The 15,303-nt window shown below is 33.8% G+C and overlaps 1 long non-coding RNA gene across 1 annotated transcript; it reads right to left on the minus strand.

Moving 5' to 3' along the window:
• Nucleotides 1-4,746: 4,746 nt before the first annotated feature.
• LOC120350532 lies at nucleotides 4,747-5,231 on the minus strand. Its single transcript, XR_005570860.1, has 2 exons — nucleotides 5,176-5,231; nucleotides 4,747-5,037 (listed from the first exon to the last, which is right to left on the minus strand). It is a non-coding gene; the product is annotated as an uncharacterized LOC120350532 (long non-coding RNA).
• Between the last annotated feature and the right edge of the window lie 10,072 nt (nucleotides 5,232-15,303).

Here is a 15,303-nt window from a genome sequence, read left to right on the forward strand (position 1 = left end):
GGAATAGTGACTGACAAGAGAAGGAGCAGCAGGGGAAAATTCCATTGGTGCAGCTTGAAAATTCCAATATCAGTGGCGCTAAAGACAGAACTTGTGCACGAGCTCGCTTCTCATTCATACCGATGAACCATTAGCGCCCGTCTTCGCTACTCTCCTCACCAACAACCATTCTTCCTTCCAAGTTGAAATGCCTGGATTGGGATCATTCAAAATTATAATATGATCAACATACGGCCATCTTCCAATTTAGAATATTAATTTTGGCCGACAGTAGCAATTAACAAGGTTTCAATCTCTTCACCAACTTTGATGAGATTGAATTATTGCGAATTGAACAGAGCTGTGGATAATCTTCCAGAAAAATCCATTATTTTATGAATAACTCACACTCACAATAGCCAGTGATCTATAGAAAAAATTTCCTATCACATCTATAGAAAAAAATGAATCTAATTTCATAAGGCTGCTATGTGACAGGAAGCATTAAAAATTTCTTCATTTCCTGTCTATTTATTATTTTCTATCGTGCTCTATCCCTCTGTTGAGGAGTAATTGCAAAAAATCCCAACCGCAAGTTATTTTTCTATAAAATATCATTCTTCAGCTGAGAAAAAAGTTTCCGAAATCATTTTTTCCATTGATAAAGGAGAAATTAATAATTAAAATGAAATGGACCATCCAATATCCACAAAATCAATCCACATTGTATCCGTATTGTAAATATTGATCCGTATGATTAGAATAGTTCAATAATAATAATAATGTATAATATTAACCTTATTGTTATTATTTATTGATCGGCATCCTATATTATAGACCATCAGGTAACCCGTGCTCTGTAAGGGTATATTTTAAAACATCACAAACTGAAAACTTGACGTGATGGAATCTTGAAGGATTGAATCTATATAGGCCTATAACCATCCCGGTTATAGAATCTATATGCAAAATTTCAAGTTAAACAGTCCAATAGTTCAGACGTGATGATGCGTCAAGCATAATATTCCTATGCCTTACGTGTATAAGTCAGTTCTTTCCTTTATTATAGTACTAGCAGAAACCCATGCTCCGCAAGGATCTATTTTAAAACTTGACAAACTGAAAAATTGACGTGATGAAATTTTGAAGAATTGAAAATAGGCCTAAAACAATCCTTGGTTAATATTAAGAATGTATGCAAAATTCAAAGTTAATCAGTCCAGTAGTTCAGACGTGATGATTTGTCAAACATAATAATTTTCCTATCCCGTACGTGTAGAAGCGTACGTGTAGAAGATAACGACTGCAAGAGATAGGACTGTGGAACAGAATAGTGGTGAAACTATGATAGCGCCAGAAGTGTCTCAAACACAATTGTAGGTACTACATGAACTTTTTGAAAGTGATTTGAAAAGAAAATGTTAAAAAAACAGAACTAAATGTTGTCTACCTTATCATTCTACCTCCATTTAGAGAGGTTTTTGTTTGAGCCGAATGTAAATCTATATATATTGTGATGAATCTTTCAAATAGATCTCATGAAAAGAGAGAAAAAATTGTGATTACCTTTTAAAATGAAAGAATTTGCTAAAGGAATAGTTAGCGACCGAGCGATAAAGCTTACTTATCAATAAGTGTATATTTGATAAGAGTACCGTTCTGTACTGAATATTTTTCTAGGAAAATTATTCAATAAAATTATAATTATTTTGCGAATAAAGCACAAATTGTTTATGAATCGCTCACTGATTTTGAGGTTACACTTTGTTTACTATCGATCAGATGTTTTTAAAACAGTTCGAACGCAGCTGACTGATTCAAAGTATTGTCAAATGTCATGCTGGCTTCACGTAAGATATAATACCATCTCTAAAAATTAAAACTATCAATAAAGGACCAAGAATTTCAAATAAAAAAAAATAAAATGTATGTATTATCGTTGAAATTATTTATTATTTAAGAAATTATATTATATGTCAGGTCTTATTGTAACTAAATAGGTCATAGCATGAAATTATATTATTGATAAAACGGCAGAAATTAATTATAACAGTCTCAAACCTAATAAAAATTGTACAAGAATATTAATTTATTAATGATTTAATTCAACTGAACCACATGGTAATTAAATCTCTTTGGCAAGCCCAAGCCAATCATAGTGCATAGAAATAGCACCAAGAAGGTGATCGTTTGAAAGCAACACATGTTAATCAATTATCAGACAACAACCCTGCCTTATCAGTTACACTAGCACATGTACATTGTATGAGAGGAACTATGTCTATAAGATTAAGCAGTTTTAAGAATTACATAAATTGAATTATTATTGTAATTAAAGGAATTGTATTCTACTGCTTGCCACTGACGTCATGTTTACGTCACAAGCTTTCTACCAATGGCAAATTTTTATGCAAATTATTGCATCGAGATTCTGAGAAGCAAGGTCTAGCCAAGAAGCTTAGAGAAAAGACAGCACTTCCCTTTTGAAATCCTCACCGTGCAGATCTCTTTTTATAGTTACCAAGACCTATTTGTGAAAATTTCTTGTTCGATTTTAAATGTTCTATTTGTGAGCCGATATTTTAGGCCAATTTATTTATTATTTGTAAATTTCTGTTTTCATCAATCGATAAATTTAAAAGTTTAAAGTAAATTATCCCTTAATTAATTCGGTGAAAGAGATATCAAATCAAAATTCCCCACGTGCTGAAACCGAAGCCTGGATTGCCGCCGATCAAACGATTTTTGATCTAAAGAAGAAAAACCACGACCGCCAAGGAAATTCACGTGAGTTATAATTTTTAAAAAGGGGCCCCAATCTTCGCTTCGAAAAATATTTCAGTGCAGAATAACATAAAATTCTCTTCGTTAAATTATTGGCCACGCCAACAAGCGCTTTTAGTTATTAAGAGCCTAAAATTTATTCATATTTAATTTATAAGAATTTGTAGTTGATTAACTATCCTCCGCTGCCTGAACCACGACCCCGAGCATTTTAAAAATATTTTTTATAATTCATTTTTCACTATTTTTTCAAACTGTTAAATTTTATCAATTGTAAAATTCTGTTGAATCACGCATGGTATCATGCAAGCACAAGAAAATTTTTAACTATTCTATTAATGCTAAATTATTATCAACCTGTAAATCAAATTCTAAACCTGCACTGTATGATTGCATATTTTATTGTAATATATTTCAGTTTTGTTAATTCGCTTTCTGAGTTCGATTATTTCTTAAGCCTGTCAATTATTGTGTCTGATACGTTCTATATCATCAAGAACCGATCGAATACGATCATTGGAATAATTGAATTAAGCTGGATATTGGAACAGGTCTAAGTGGATGTAGCGAGTGGGGTCAGATCGAGATATTTATTCTTTATCCTTACCTGCTCATATATCAGCTTTTATCTGTTACCTACCTCGACTTTGGAGCGAACACATCGATTGTACAGCAGTGGCAGCCATAGATCATATAAATTCCTACAATAGAGCTTAAAACCCGACAAGACTCTGTTCTCGAAATATATTCTGAACGATGTTTGGTCCAAATACTGTATTTTAATCCTTCAGAACTTATTAGAGACGCAGTCCCGTAAATTATCTACATCGGGATTTTTGCTCGACCTGTATGATTTTGTATGCTCATTCTTCACAGGTAATAATTTTAAGGTATCCGTCTTCAGTGTTTAGCGATCGCTACACTGCTTATAAAAATTTCAGCTTTATACAATCTGTCATTAGAAGAATCAAGGGTGAGCGAGCGTTTAGGCCTCCCGCGATTCCGACAATTGTATTGAATCTTGTAGTGAATCAATCAGTCTGGTGTACATTCCGCGTCCACACACGCAATTACAAAATTTATAGCCGCTACACCATTGACTCAGTACAAGATTCACTCTACATGTGTGAAGCCGTTAAAAAACGCACTACATGATTTGCCGGCCCAACGTGAGGCATTTAGATACAGCATTACATGATTTGGTAAATCACCCTACATATGTGAGGCGAGTAAAATACCGCTTTACATGATTTTGGCGCCCAACTGTGATAGGCATTGAAGAGGTGGATAATCGACTATGAGGATTATTTAGTTGCTCAGTATACTATAGCGCTGACAACGGGAAAATTTTTTGAAAAAAATTCATGGTTGTGAATTTCTTCGAATTGAATATTAACTGTTCACTGTTATACAAAACAGCAAAACGTGCCATACCCAATTTTTGAACAGAAAAGAAATTTATCGATTGATGAATTTTTAGAGAAAGAATCGAACTCAGAATTTTATTATCGTGTTATTTGAAAATTGGTCATACTATAAGTCATAGGTTTAAGAAATACCATAAGAAAGGTCATATTATTTGAAGAATATTAGGTCTATATTGAAACAATTTATAAATATTACAGAAAAGAGGATTGAAGTTATTTACATTTTTTAAATTTTTAAAGCATAAAGAGGAAGTAAAATTAAATCACGGATATATTGTGGAATTCAAGCAGAGCATCACTGCTTTTATATAAAATTTTGCAAAGAATACTAGCCCTATATATATAATTGCGGCAAGAAATTATAAGAGTAAAATATTTATAATAATAAAAGTAATAAATTATAAGAGACGTACCTTCGTTACCGCATAAGTGTCCATTGTATCCTGTGTGTTATTATCATTTTTATGTTAACGATATTGCTAACTTGATTCATTTCATCACTGAACATATTATTGAAGCACACTTTTGTATTCCTTCACTTCAACAAATTTTTTTATTTACACTATTTCAACTTGTGGTCATTCATTTGTAATCTTGCACATAACCCCACATATTTGCGATCGTTTCACTGCACTCGCATCATTGTATCATCCGATAAATTATGGAAGAACCACACCGCATCCTGGAGGCCACGTCAGCGATTTCAGAGAAGGAGGATGTCGCGCGGGATAAACGCCCATGCATTGCCGTTCCAGAGGTCCGGACGCCCGCATCTCATGTCATAGAACCATTGCCGCCAACCGAAGACCACACACCCACCCCTTCCGTGTTACAGATGAGTCTCATCCTGGAAGCATTGAACGATATGATCAAAGAAAGGAAACAACTGAACGAAACACTAAACAATATAAAATAAGAACTACGACCAAATAAAGGAAGTCAAACAGGCAAACGAATATGGCACATATATGGAAGACCAACCTACCGAAAATGTCAAGGCTGAAGTCGCGCCGCACCCCGCAGAACGCCGAGAGGGACCGGACGACATCACCTGCCAAGCTGGGGATGACATCCATCAGGTAGAGGGACAGCCCGTACCCCCGCGCGCCGGACACCAGGAGTCCCAGGACGTTGCCCGCCGAGTAGAAGAGCAGCCCGGACCGCCGACCGCACGTATCTCCGAGCCACCGAGGACAGCACCTGCAACAGAAAAACCCAGCACTCATGAAGATAGTTCGCCAAACAATAGAAAAACAAAAATCCACAACAAACCAAAATCACAACCAAAACTGAAAACCTATAAAACAAAACAACACACAAGCAAAATAGTAGTTCAACAGAAAAGAAGAAGCATTAATAGAGTTCATTTACACCGCCGTCATGTTAGGCTGAAATCCCACATCAAACTCCCTACCAGCATGCAAGGAAAAAGGAAGACCATATCAAGAAGGACCTACAATCACCGCAGTCATGTCCGGTTAAAATCAAACAAACTGTACACCGGCATGCAAAAAAGAAAAGGATTATTTGAAAAAACCCACAGACACCACCGGCATGTCAGGTTTAAGAATATCAAACTGCATGTTACAGGCCGACCAAGAGGAAATGAGTTTGTAGGAAATGATCTACACCACCGGCACATCCGTTTTAAGCCAAGTTTGATGAAAACGGATAGTTGCAAATCGGAATTGGACCTTGAATAATACCGAAATCAATTTAGATGGGGGCTTGAGGAGAAAATAATTTTGGATTAACTGAAAAATTACATTCGTGGAATACATCAACAAATCAAATTTCTTCATAGTCACAGCCTACCCATCAAATCATATCTTTGCATACTAGCATCTTTCTACTGCAGCCTAATCAACATAACCTAAACTTCGCTGCATCTCAGCTAATAAGGAAATATTATTAATCCACGTCAAATGAAGAAATTATTATCAACTCTAAGTCAAGAAATTAAAACTGAAAACAACTTTAAAAATTTACCAACCTAATCAAGCCATCCGCCTCATCTTACAATCATCACAGAAACAATCGCCTGGTATCATCTGCACAACTGAAAAATAGAAACAAGAATTATAGTATCCACGGAAAATAATTGTAAATTAGAAATAACATGAAATTAGTAGTGAATAGGAGGAAAGAAAATAAACAAAGTTTATTTGAAAAAAAATGTGTAAATCTAACCTTGAAATACAGAATCAATAGAAAAATCTATTCAGAACCAACGCCTGTTCGATAATTTTCTTCGTCCCACCAACCAATGTGTACGAAATCCTAGAGTCAATGTTAATGGAATCCAAGCAATATCGTTATTTAATTATTGTAACCTATTATTTAATGTGGAATTATAAGTAAAAAACGCAACCAAAAATATATATTTATGTTAATTTGCACGAAATGCGCATGTTCTATGTCATATAAATGTATTACTAAAAAAAGCTAAAAAGAAAATGAAATTCTTACCTTTAAATGTGAAATTTATTACTGTTGCATCAAAAGATCATGAATTGAAATTCAAATTGATAAATGTAATCTTGAAGACTTAATATTTGTAACCAGCATTGATAAAAATCAAGAAAGCCATTTCAAGTGTAACCCTGTTTGTACGCAACATACTAAGCGCAGATAAGAAATTGCTCGAGTCAAACTGTAGACGATTGTCAAGTCACCGAAGTAAAATCACACTCTCACCCAATTTATGTAAAAGCCAGAACAAAGAGTCGAAACCTGTTATAACTATGAAAAAACGATGAAAAATCTATATTTGTTGCAAATACTGTTCGAATCTTAAGAAGTAATATGTGAAATTTTGTATATTTGTCATAGTTATGGTCTGCTCATAAGCCACCCGTGAATGGAAGTTGTGGAGTTGTTTTAATGAAGGATCCAAAGAGACCTCATTAATTATTGTATTTCGATTGTATCCAATGGAAGGAACAATCAATTATTTATTTTCTCATAGCCAAAAGTGCACGATATATTGTTTTTAGTGTTAAGTGTTGAGTTTTCGTAGAAGTAAGGAGATGAAATAGTGTATTCATCACAATATCGGATTTTTCAAATAGTCATTGTTTCGACTCGTCTCCCAATTACCTATTTAAAATATCCTGGGGGCTTTTGTGTGATGAATCTTTCAAATAGATCTCATGAAAAGAGAGAAAAAATTGTGATTACCTTTTAAAATGAAAGAATTTGCTAAAGGAATAGTTAGCGACCGAGCGATAAAGCTTACTTATCAATAACTGTATATTTGATAAGAGTACCGTTCTGTACTGAATATTTTTCTAGGAAAATTATTCAATAAAATTATAATTATTTTGCGAATAAAGCACAAATTGTTTATGAATCGCTCACTGATTTTGAGGTTACACTTTGTTTACTATCGATCAGATGTTTTTAAAAACAGTTCGAACGCAGCTGACTAATTCAAAGTATTGTCAAATGTCATGCTGGCTTCACGTAAGATATAATACCATCTCTAAAAATTAAAACTATCAATAAAGGACCAAGAATTTCAAATAAAAAAAAAATAAAATGTATGTATTATCGTTGAAATTATTTATTATTTAAGAAATTATATTATATGTCAGGTCTTATTGTAACTAAATAGGTCATAGCATGAAATTATATTATTGATAAAACGGCAGAAATTAATTATAACAGTCTCAAACCTAATAAAAATTGTACAAGAATATTAATTTATTAATGATTTAATTCAACTGAACCACATGGTAATTAAATCTCTTTGGCAAGCCCAAGCCAATCATAGTGCATAGAAATAGCACCAAGAAGGTGATCGTTTGAAAGCAACACATGTTAATCTATTATCAGACAACAACCCTGCCTTATCAGTTACACTAGCACATGTACATTGTATGAGAGGAACTATGTCTATAAGATTAAGCAGTTTTAAGAATTACATAAATTGAATTATTATTGTAATTAAAGGAATTGTATTCTACTGCTTGCCACTGACGTCATGTTTACGTCACAAGCGTTCTACCAATGGCAAATTTTTATGCAAATTATTACATCGAGATTCTGAGAAGCAAGGTCTAGCCAGAAGCTTAGAGAAAAGACAGCACTTCCCTTTTGAAATCCTCACCGTGCAGATCTCTTTTTATAGTTACCAAGACCTATTTGTGAAAATTTCTTGTTCGATTTTAAATGTTCTATTTGTGAGCCGATATTTTAGGCCAATTTATTTGTTATTTGTAAATTTCTGTTTTCATCAATCGATAAATTTAAAAGTTCAAAGTTAATCAGTCCAGTAGTTCAGACGTGATGATTTGTCAAACATAATAATTTTCCTATCCCGTACGTGTAGAAGCGTACGTGTAGAAGTTAACGACTGCAAGAGATAGGACTGTGGAACAGAATAGTGGTGAAACTATGATAGCGCCAGAAGTGTCTCAAACACAATTGTAGGTACTACATGAACTTTTTGAAAGTGATTTGGAAAGAAAATGTTAAAAAAACAGAACTAAATGTTGTCTACCTTATCATTCTACCTCCATTTAAGGAGGTTTTTGTTTGAGCCGAATGTAAATCTATATATATTCATAAATTAATGTCTGTATGTGTGTTTGTTCCCTATAGACTTAGAGAGTAGGTTACTCGACATAACGGCATGAAACTGGGAAAATGTTGTGTGAATATTGGGGATGGTATCTGAAGAGAAATTTTGAAAGAGGGGCTAATAATAATTATTCATTAATCCATTTTACTGACCTATGTTCTCAAAATTGTCGGCCGAGCGGCTACCGAAGGATGGAAAGATGATCATGATTCAAGAACATATTGTGATAATATGATTTAGCATCCAAAGTTACCAGCTGTAATAAACACGTCACCGTGTGATAAATTAAGTACTGGTATTAAAACGGTAGTTTGGAGTTGAAGTGTAGTTGATTGGTACCAGCTGTAGATAATGGTTCTTTAGAAGACCTACAGTATACAAATAATTATCACTCCCCTATCATTGAGAAACTGGAAAATGTTGAAAAAAATTATTCACCTCATGAAAGAGAGTTGTTCATATTGCATTCATTAATTACTGAAGAATGGAAGAATAATTTACAATTTTTTGCATTTAGCTTAGCTCATATTCATCCTAAAATGGAAGATCGAAAGAATATGTAATTCTGTGTGATTCATCGTACATCGCATATTTCCTGGACCATCTATTGACAATCAACAACTATGAAAATATTGAATCCATTTTTGAATCACTGATTTAACCTATATATTTTTTTTTTAATTCAACACTAAGTGTTTACTGACTTTACTAGATAACTACCAATTGATTGAGAAGAATATGTTTTCGGAATAATAAATGCTGCATGACTAAGCACATATAGAAAGTCCGTATTGAGATGTAAATGAGAATATTAATTGTCAGATAAACTGTACATTCCTCCGTACATCTTGCCTTTCAGTGAACATGAGCATATTATAATTCATAATGTTTAAAATCAGCTGTTAATCATTCGCTATACCCTACTCCGAACCGTTCGCCGTGCCGCTTGACTCTGTTCTTAACTGTTCGCCTCACCACACTCCGAACGCTGAACTTTCCAGCCAATGAGAGCCCACGATTACAATTAGCCGTGCAGCTCGCTCTACAATATTTTGGCTATCCATCACAAGTGGAAAACATGCGAACATGAATACAGAAGTGTGGGCCATTTTTTATTTGATTGGATTCATGTTTTGAACAGTTCATTGTTATGAATGATAAATTGATAGGAGCTTATAAATATTCTCTAATTCAAATGAAATAACTTCTGAAAAAAATAATGAATGGATAAATACCAAAATTAAAATATTGACCAAGAACTCAGTACATCGACAATTCATTCAACTAATTCTGTAGGTACAAATATAATCATTTGTCCTCTTTATTGATAATCAATTTCATCAACTAATCATAAACTGACTGAAAAAAGTTCTTCAATTCCCATGAATTTAATTAATAGAATTATATGAATCTAAAGTGTAGATTATATCACGAAGTGTTCGATTCTTGTTGGCAAGTTTCAACATAATTTCCCTTTCAGGGGCAGTTTTGACAACCCACAAAACTTATTTTTCATTTGAGGAAATATCGAAAAGGTGCATAGGATCTTTTTTTTGTTCAGCTCGACAAAATACCCCTCATTTCAATATTAAAATTCTCGACTGACTGTACAGAGAGTCAATCATTCTATCAGGGCTCGAATAATTTTGAAACTGTAATTAAATAAAAATGGTAGAGAATGATCAATTCATGTAAATATCAACACCTTTATTCAAAGACATATTAACTGCATGCGTTTTCATATTGCCGATACAGCATTGATAAAACTGAAGACGTTTATTTAGCAGTCTCAAAAAACTGTTCTAGCTGAAATTTAATAATCCATGCCACGTGTAGACCTATACATTTCATCAGGAAAACGAAGTTCAAAACTATGGTTTTTCTAAACATATGTTTTTGAGATAATTTCTTTGATGCAGTTGTTTCACATTTACCATAAATTATTAAATACAGAGTTTGTGAGAAAAAAATTTATTGATTACCAAAACAATACTATTATTATATCAATAATAATAATTGATTGTCGAAACAATAATATTATTATATTAATAATAATATTATTATTAACATATTTATCAATTATCAGAACAATATTAATGAGGTTGAGTGGAATCAGGTAGGAAGCAATAATAGAACAGATGTTCATTTTTGAATTTCTATCATATGATTTTGCTATTTCCAATGATTAAACCATATGTTAGAATATCTCATGTCAATCAATAAAAATTATCTCAGTTCCATATGGCGTTCACCTTACAATGTTCATAAGCTTACTTAATAGGATCCTTTTTCATCCTTTGAAACCCGTAGAGACAAAATATCTCAAAATCCGTTCTTAGTGCGCGTCTAGCATGTTTGAAGAATATTTGTGCAAATTTTTAAGTCTGTAGGACAATTAGTTTGAACTGTTGTGTGATTTTACATCAAAATTTTCGAAAAATGCCCTCTCATGAACCCCCTGTGCTCCTGATCGAAATTTTTCTGCAAAGATCTCATTTTTTTTGTAGCTGAACAATAAAGTTCCTCATGACTTTGCTGTGCAATGAGCGGTTAAAAAGTACAAAATTTGGGGGGGGCCCAGCTCCCTCAGGGGGGCAAATTTCTGAAAATCCTTTCTTAGTGGATGTTTTGAGGCTACCATGAACAATTGTGCAAAATTCAAAGTTTTCAGGCTCAGTAGTTTGGGCTGTGGTGTGATTTCTGTCTGTCGGGGCTTAGCCTTTTATAGATATAGAGAAAGAAAGAAAGAAAGAGAAGAAGAAGAAGAAGAAGATGGATTAGCTGCCATATCCAATCAACTCAATAAAATTTCCATCTGTAAATATTGTCTGAACACCATGATTTGAACGCTATGAACTAGTTCGAATGATAGCTTCTCTAAAAGCTACAGAAATAAGTTCAAGTCAGATATTAATTTCTAATAACTGGGGAAAATATTCAAAATTCTATTGAAAGAATCAACAGCTTATGATACTGATTTTCATAACTGTTATGATAGAAATGTTGATCAGAATTATACTTTTTGAGGGAAATACAGAACAACAAATGTCTGATGAATTCAGAGTTCCATTATCTAAACCGAAAAGTAGATTTCGATGCGTGCTTCAACCAACAGTTCATTAGCCAAGCTCACAATAATTTATCACAAACAATTTATTTCTCTGTAATAATTAATCGCACTGTTTCACGCGAAGTTTATTTTCGACTGCGACTCGGGGAAATTCCAATTATTCTGCGGTCAGTGAAGTTTTTTTCACTAATCATCAAGTACGACTCAACCAACAAGCGACCTATCACCCTTAACATTTGCATTTTCAGCAGGTTTAATTGGTGAAACAGTAGTGAGTTTTCCTAATTAGCAGAGCAATACAAGAGGAATGAGAGTTCATAATGGGAGTTATTGATTTGGTTGATAACTTTCCTGTGCTTCCTAAACCATCTTTCATACACAATTTTCGACTAAAATACCAAATTTTATTGCATTTAACATCCAAATCTCAAATTTGAATCATCAATATTGAATAATTAAGTCTCGGTTCCCAGGACACGTATTTAATCTGATGAAAAATTAAATGTATATAAAGACTCTAAGTTTATTTGTCCATTTTATTACTTTCCTTGCCCTATTACCATAGGTTATGAAAGTATTGCTTTCCGAAAAAATTAAGGTACCTCAATTACTGAATTTCTATACGTTTCGAGTGGTTTTTGGGTGTGTGTGTGTGTGTGTGTGTGTGTGTATGAGTGTATGTGCGTCTGTGTACACGAAATCTCATCTCCCAATTAACGGAATGACTTGAAATTTGGAACTTACAATTCAAGGATCTGACATGAATAATTTCGATCAAATGCAATTCAAGATGGCAGCTAGAATGGCGAAAATGTCAGAAACAAGTTTTTTCGCGATTTTCTCGAAAACTGCTCCAACATTTTTTATCAAATTTATACTTAAAATACTTATTGATAAGCTCTATCAACTGACACAAGTCTCATTTCTGTAAAGATTTCAGGAGCTCCGCCCCATCTATGAAAAGTTTGATTTTAGTTTCCCAATTCAGATATAATTTAAACAAAAATTTCTGAGTGGAAAAGATTGAAAATGAAAATCTCACCAATTGATGTCTTGAAACATTTTCACCTAAGATTGAAAAAAGCTCGAAATTCGAGAAAATGTTATTCTTTCAATTATGGAGAAATACCACAACATCTCATACCATACAATCAAATTATGTTTTTATTTTCAAACTGTTGGCAACTGTTGATTCTTTTGAATCATTCACTATGAAGAGATAGCAGACTTCGTGTGTCTCCAGCGTTATTGTCCGGTCACCAGCTGGCTTGGATCTTTAAATAGTAGACTTGAGATGTGCGTGAACCCTAGCGTCAGGGGATCAATTTTCATAATGGCAAAGAAAGTTGTGAGAGTGCACCACACCAGATTTTTTAAAAAGTGTCCAATAGGTCATCAATTCCAAATGTAACTTTAAATTGAAGTAATTTAAGAAAAGAAGCAATTTATTAATTTACGGGCTGCTTGAAGTTCACGGCTGCTTTGGAGTTTCGATATTGAATCAGTATAATATTATTAAATTACGAATTTCATCCCGAGTCTCAGAATATCATTGGCCAATTATAAATAATCTATGAATGGCTCTGATCCAAATATATATAGGTATTATATGGGTATAGATTTTCGATGTAGATATTTTGGCTGATAGAATTTAGCTAAAATATAAATGATCAAGACAGATCTGTCGTATTTGTAATACTGTATTTTGCTTGGAGAACCTTCCTATTCGCAAGCAGCAATTGGCAGGACGTTAACCCTTCGCGAACATGCTTTTCTTCAGCCCAATTCCAGTTGCCTTGAACTTGTTTTCTGCCACTTTTGCCAAACAATCCCATTCCTCTGCGCATCCACTTCTCAAAGTTAAACTATCGCGTATCCCATTTCGGAGGCAGCTAACGGTGTGCGCCACTAGTTGTGGTCGAGTCTACAGCACCATAAACTATTTATAAAAGCCAAAGCGTGGTGCAGTAGACGCCAGTCCCAACTTTGCAGGCTGTGCTGCTGCTGCTGCTTTACACAGCCGGGCTAAAGGCCGACCCAAATTGACATTATTTATTGTCATCATAATTTCTCTGTTTCCACGCTAACACCCCCTTGAGCATTACCATAGACGCCTCTGCTTCCACCACTAACTGGCTGCTGTTGCATTTTTCACGCTTCAATATCAATATTTTCAAACAAATCTCTTTGCAGACCTATTGAATTCTATACAGAATAATAATTCAGAAAAATGTTCTCTCATTTGTTTAGCTTCAGTAGACCATCAGATACATAAAGAACAGATAATTCATTATGGATGAAAATTCACTTGGATCAGGAATGAGTATCCAGTAGAAGTTTAGTATTAGCCTGTATTGAGTGAATCATTGTTTTCTTCGGGAATGTTGTTAGTAATTATAATCAATCTAATGCAAATTCGATTCATAATGCCTGTTCACCAATCTACAATAGTGTAAGAATTATCTATACAAATAGTCCGGAAGTTTAAAACTTCCGAGAAAATCTAAATTTTGAATCGGAAAAACTTATATAGGCCTAAACTTGAATCAATATTTTCAGCTATTTATCATATTCCAAATTTATATTCTTCAGTTCTTATTATTAGTATTACATTGTTTATCAACCAATCCAATTAGCAACCAGCTAGTATATAACTGATAGACTCCATACTTGAAAATATGGTTAGAGTTGATTAAATTAGAAATAATAATTATTAAGTTTGCTTGGCCTTTCAAGGCTTCGTGAAAGGAACATAATATCGTATACTGTATTGCAACAAATGAGCGAAAAACAATATTATCACAATCATCTGACATGCGTGTCTTACTTTTGAAAAATCATCTGTCAGCGCTCAGCGGATCAGGTCTCAGAAGAAATATGTTTTGTAGGAAAAGCACTGAGCTTATGACTCGTTGATGGCACTTGGGCCTAAGCAGTTACGTTTATGTGAGGACCGAGGACAGATTCTACCTCTTCACCCTTTGCATAAACTTACATAGTCAACGAGGCAGCAGCTCAGAAGTTGGAAATTCACAAAGAAACTCCCCACCTGATTTGTTATTCCATGACATTGACTTGTCCATGGTTTGTCTTTCAGATCTCCTACTAACTGGAGCATCAAAGAAAACTGAACAATATGAATAACAAATGGTAGCCTCGAGAGACAAAAATCGTATAATATAGAAATACGAATGATTCACTCCATGAGAATATCCTTCTTTTAGAGTGCACACTCTTTACTAGTTGGAAATAACTTACTTCAAGAGCATTTAATGGTCAAACGGCGAATGAAAGACATATTTTCGTGATTGATCATTATCACTATCACTGTCAGTCTATCAAATAGGAGTGGGGATGTTTCTCAATATTATTGATGGATTGAGTTGATGTTTGTCGATGAAGATTGAAAAATGTCAATTCTGCATGAGCACAAGGAGAAGAGCTCATAGGTTCCTTCA

Source organism: Nilaparvata lugens, chromosome 3, assembly GCF_014356525.2.
Source record: "Nilaparvata lugens isolate BPH chromosome 3, ASM1435652v1, whole genome shotgun sequence".
In the NCBI taxonomy this organism is placed as follows: Eukaryota; Metazoa; Arthropoda; class Insecta; order Hemiptera; family Delphacidae; genus Nilaparvata; species Nilaparvata lugens.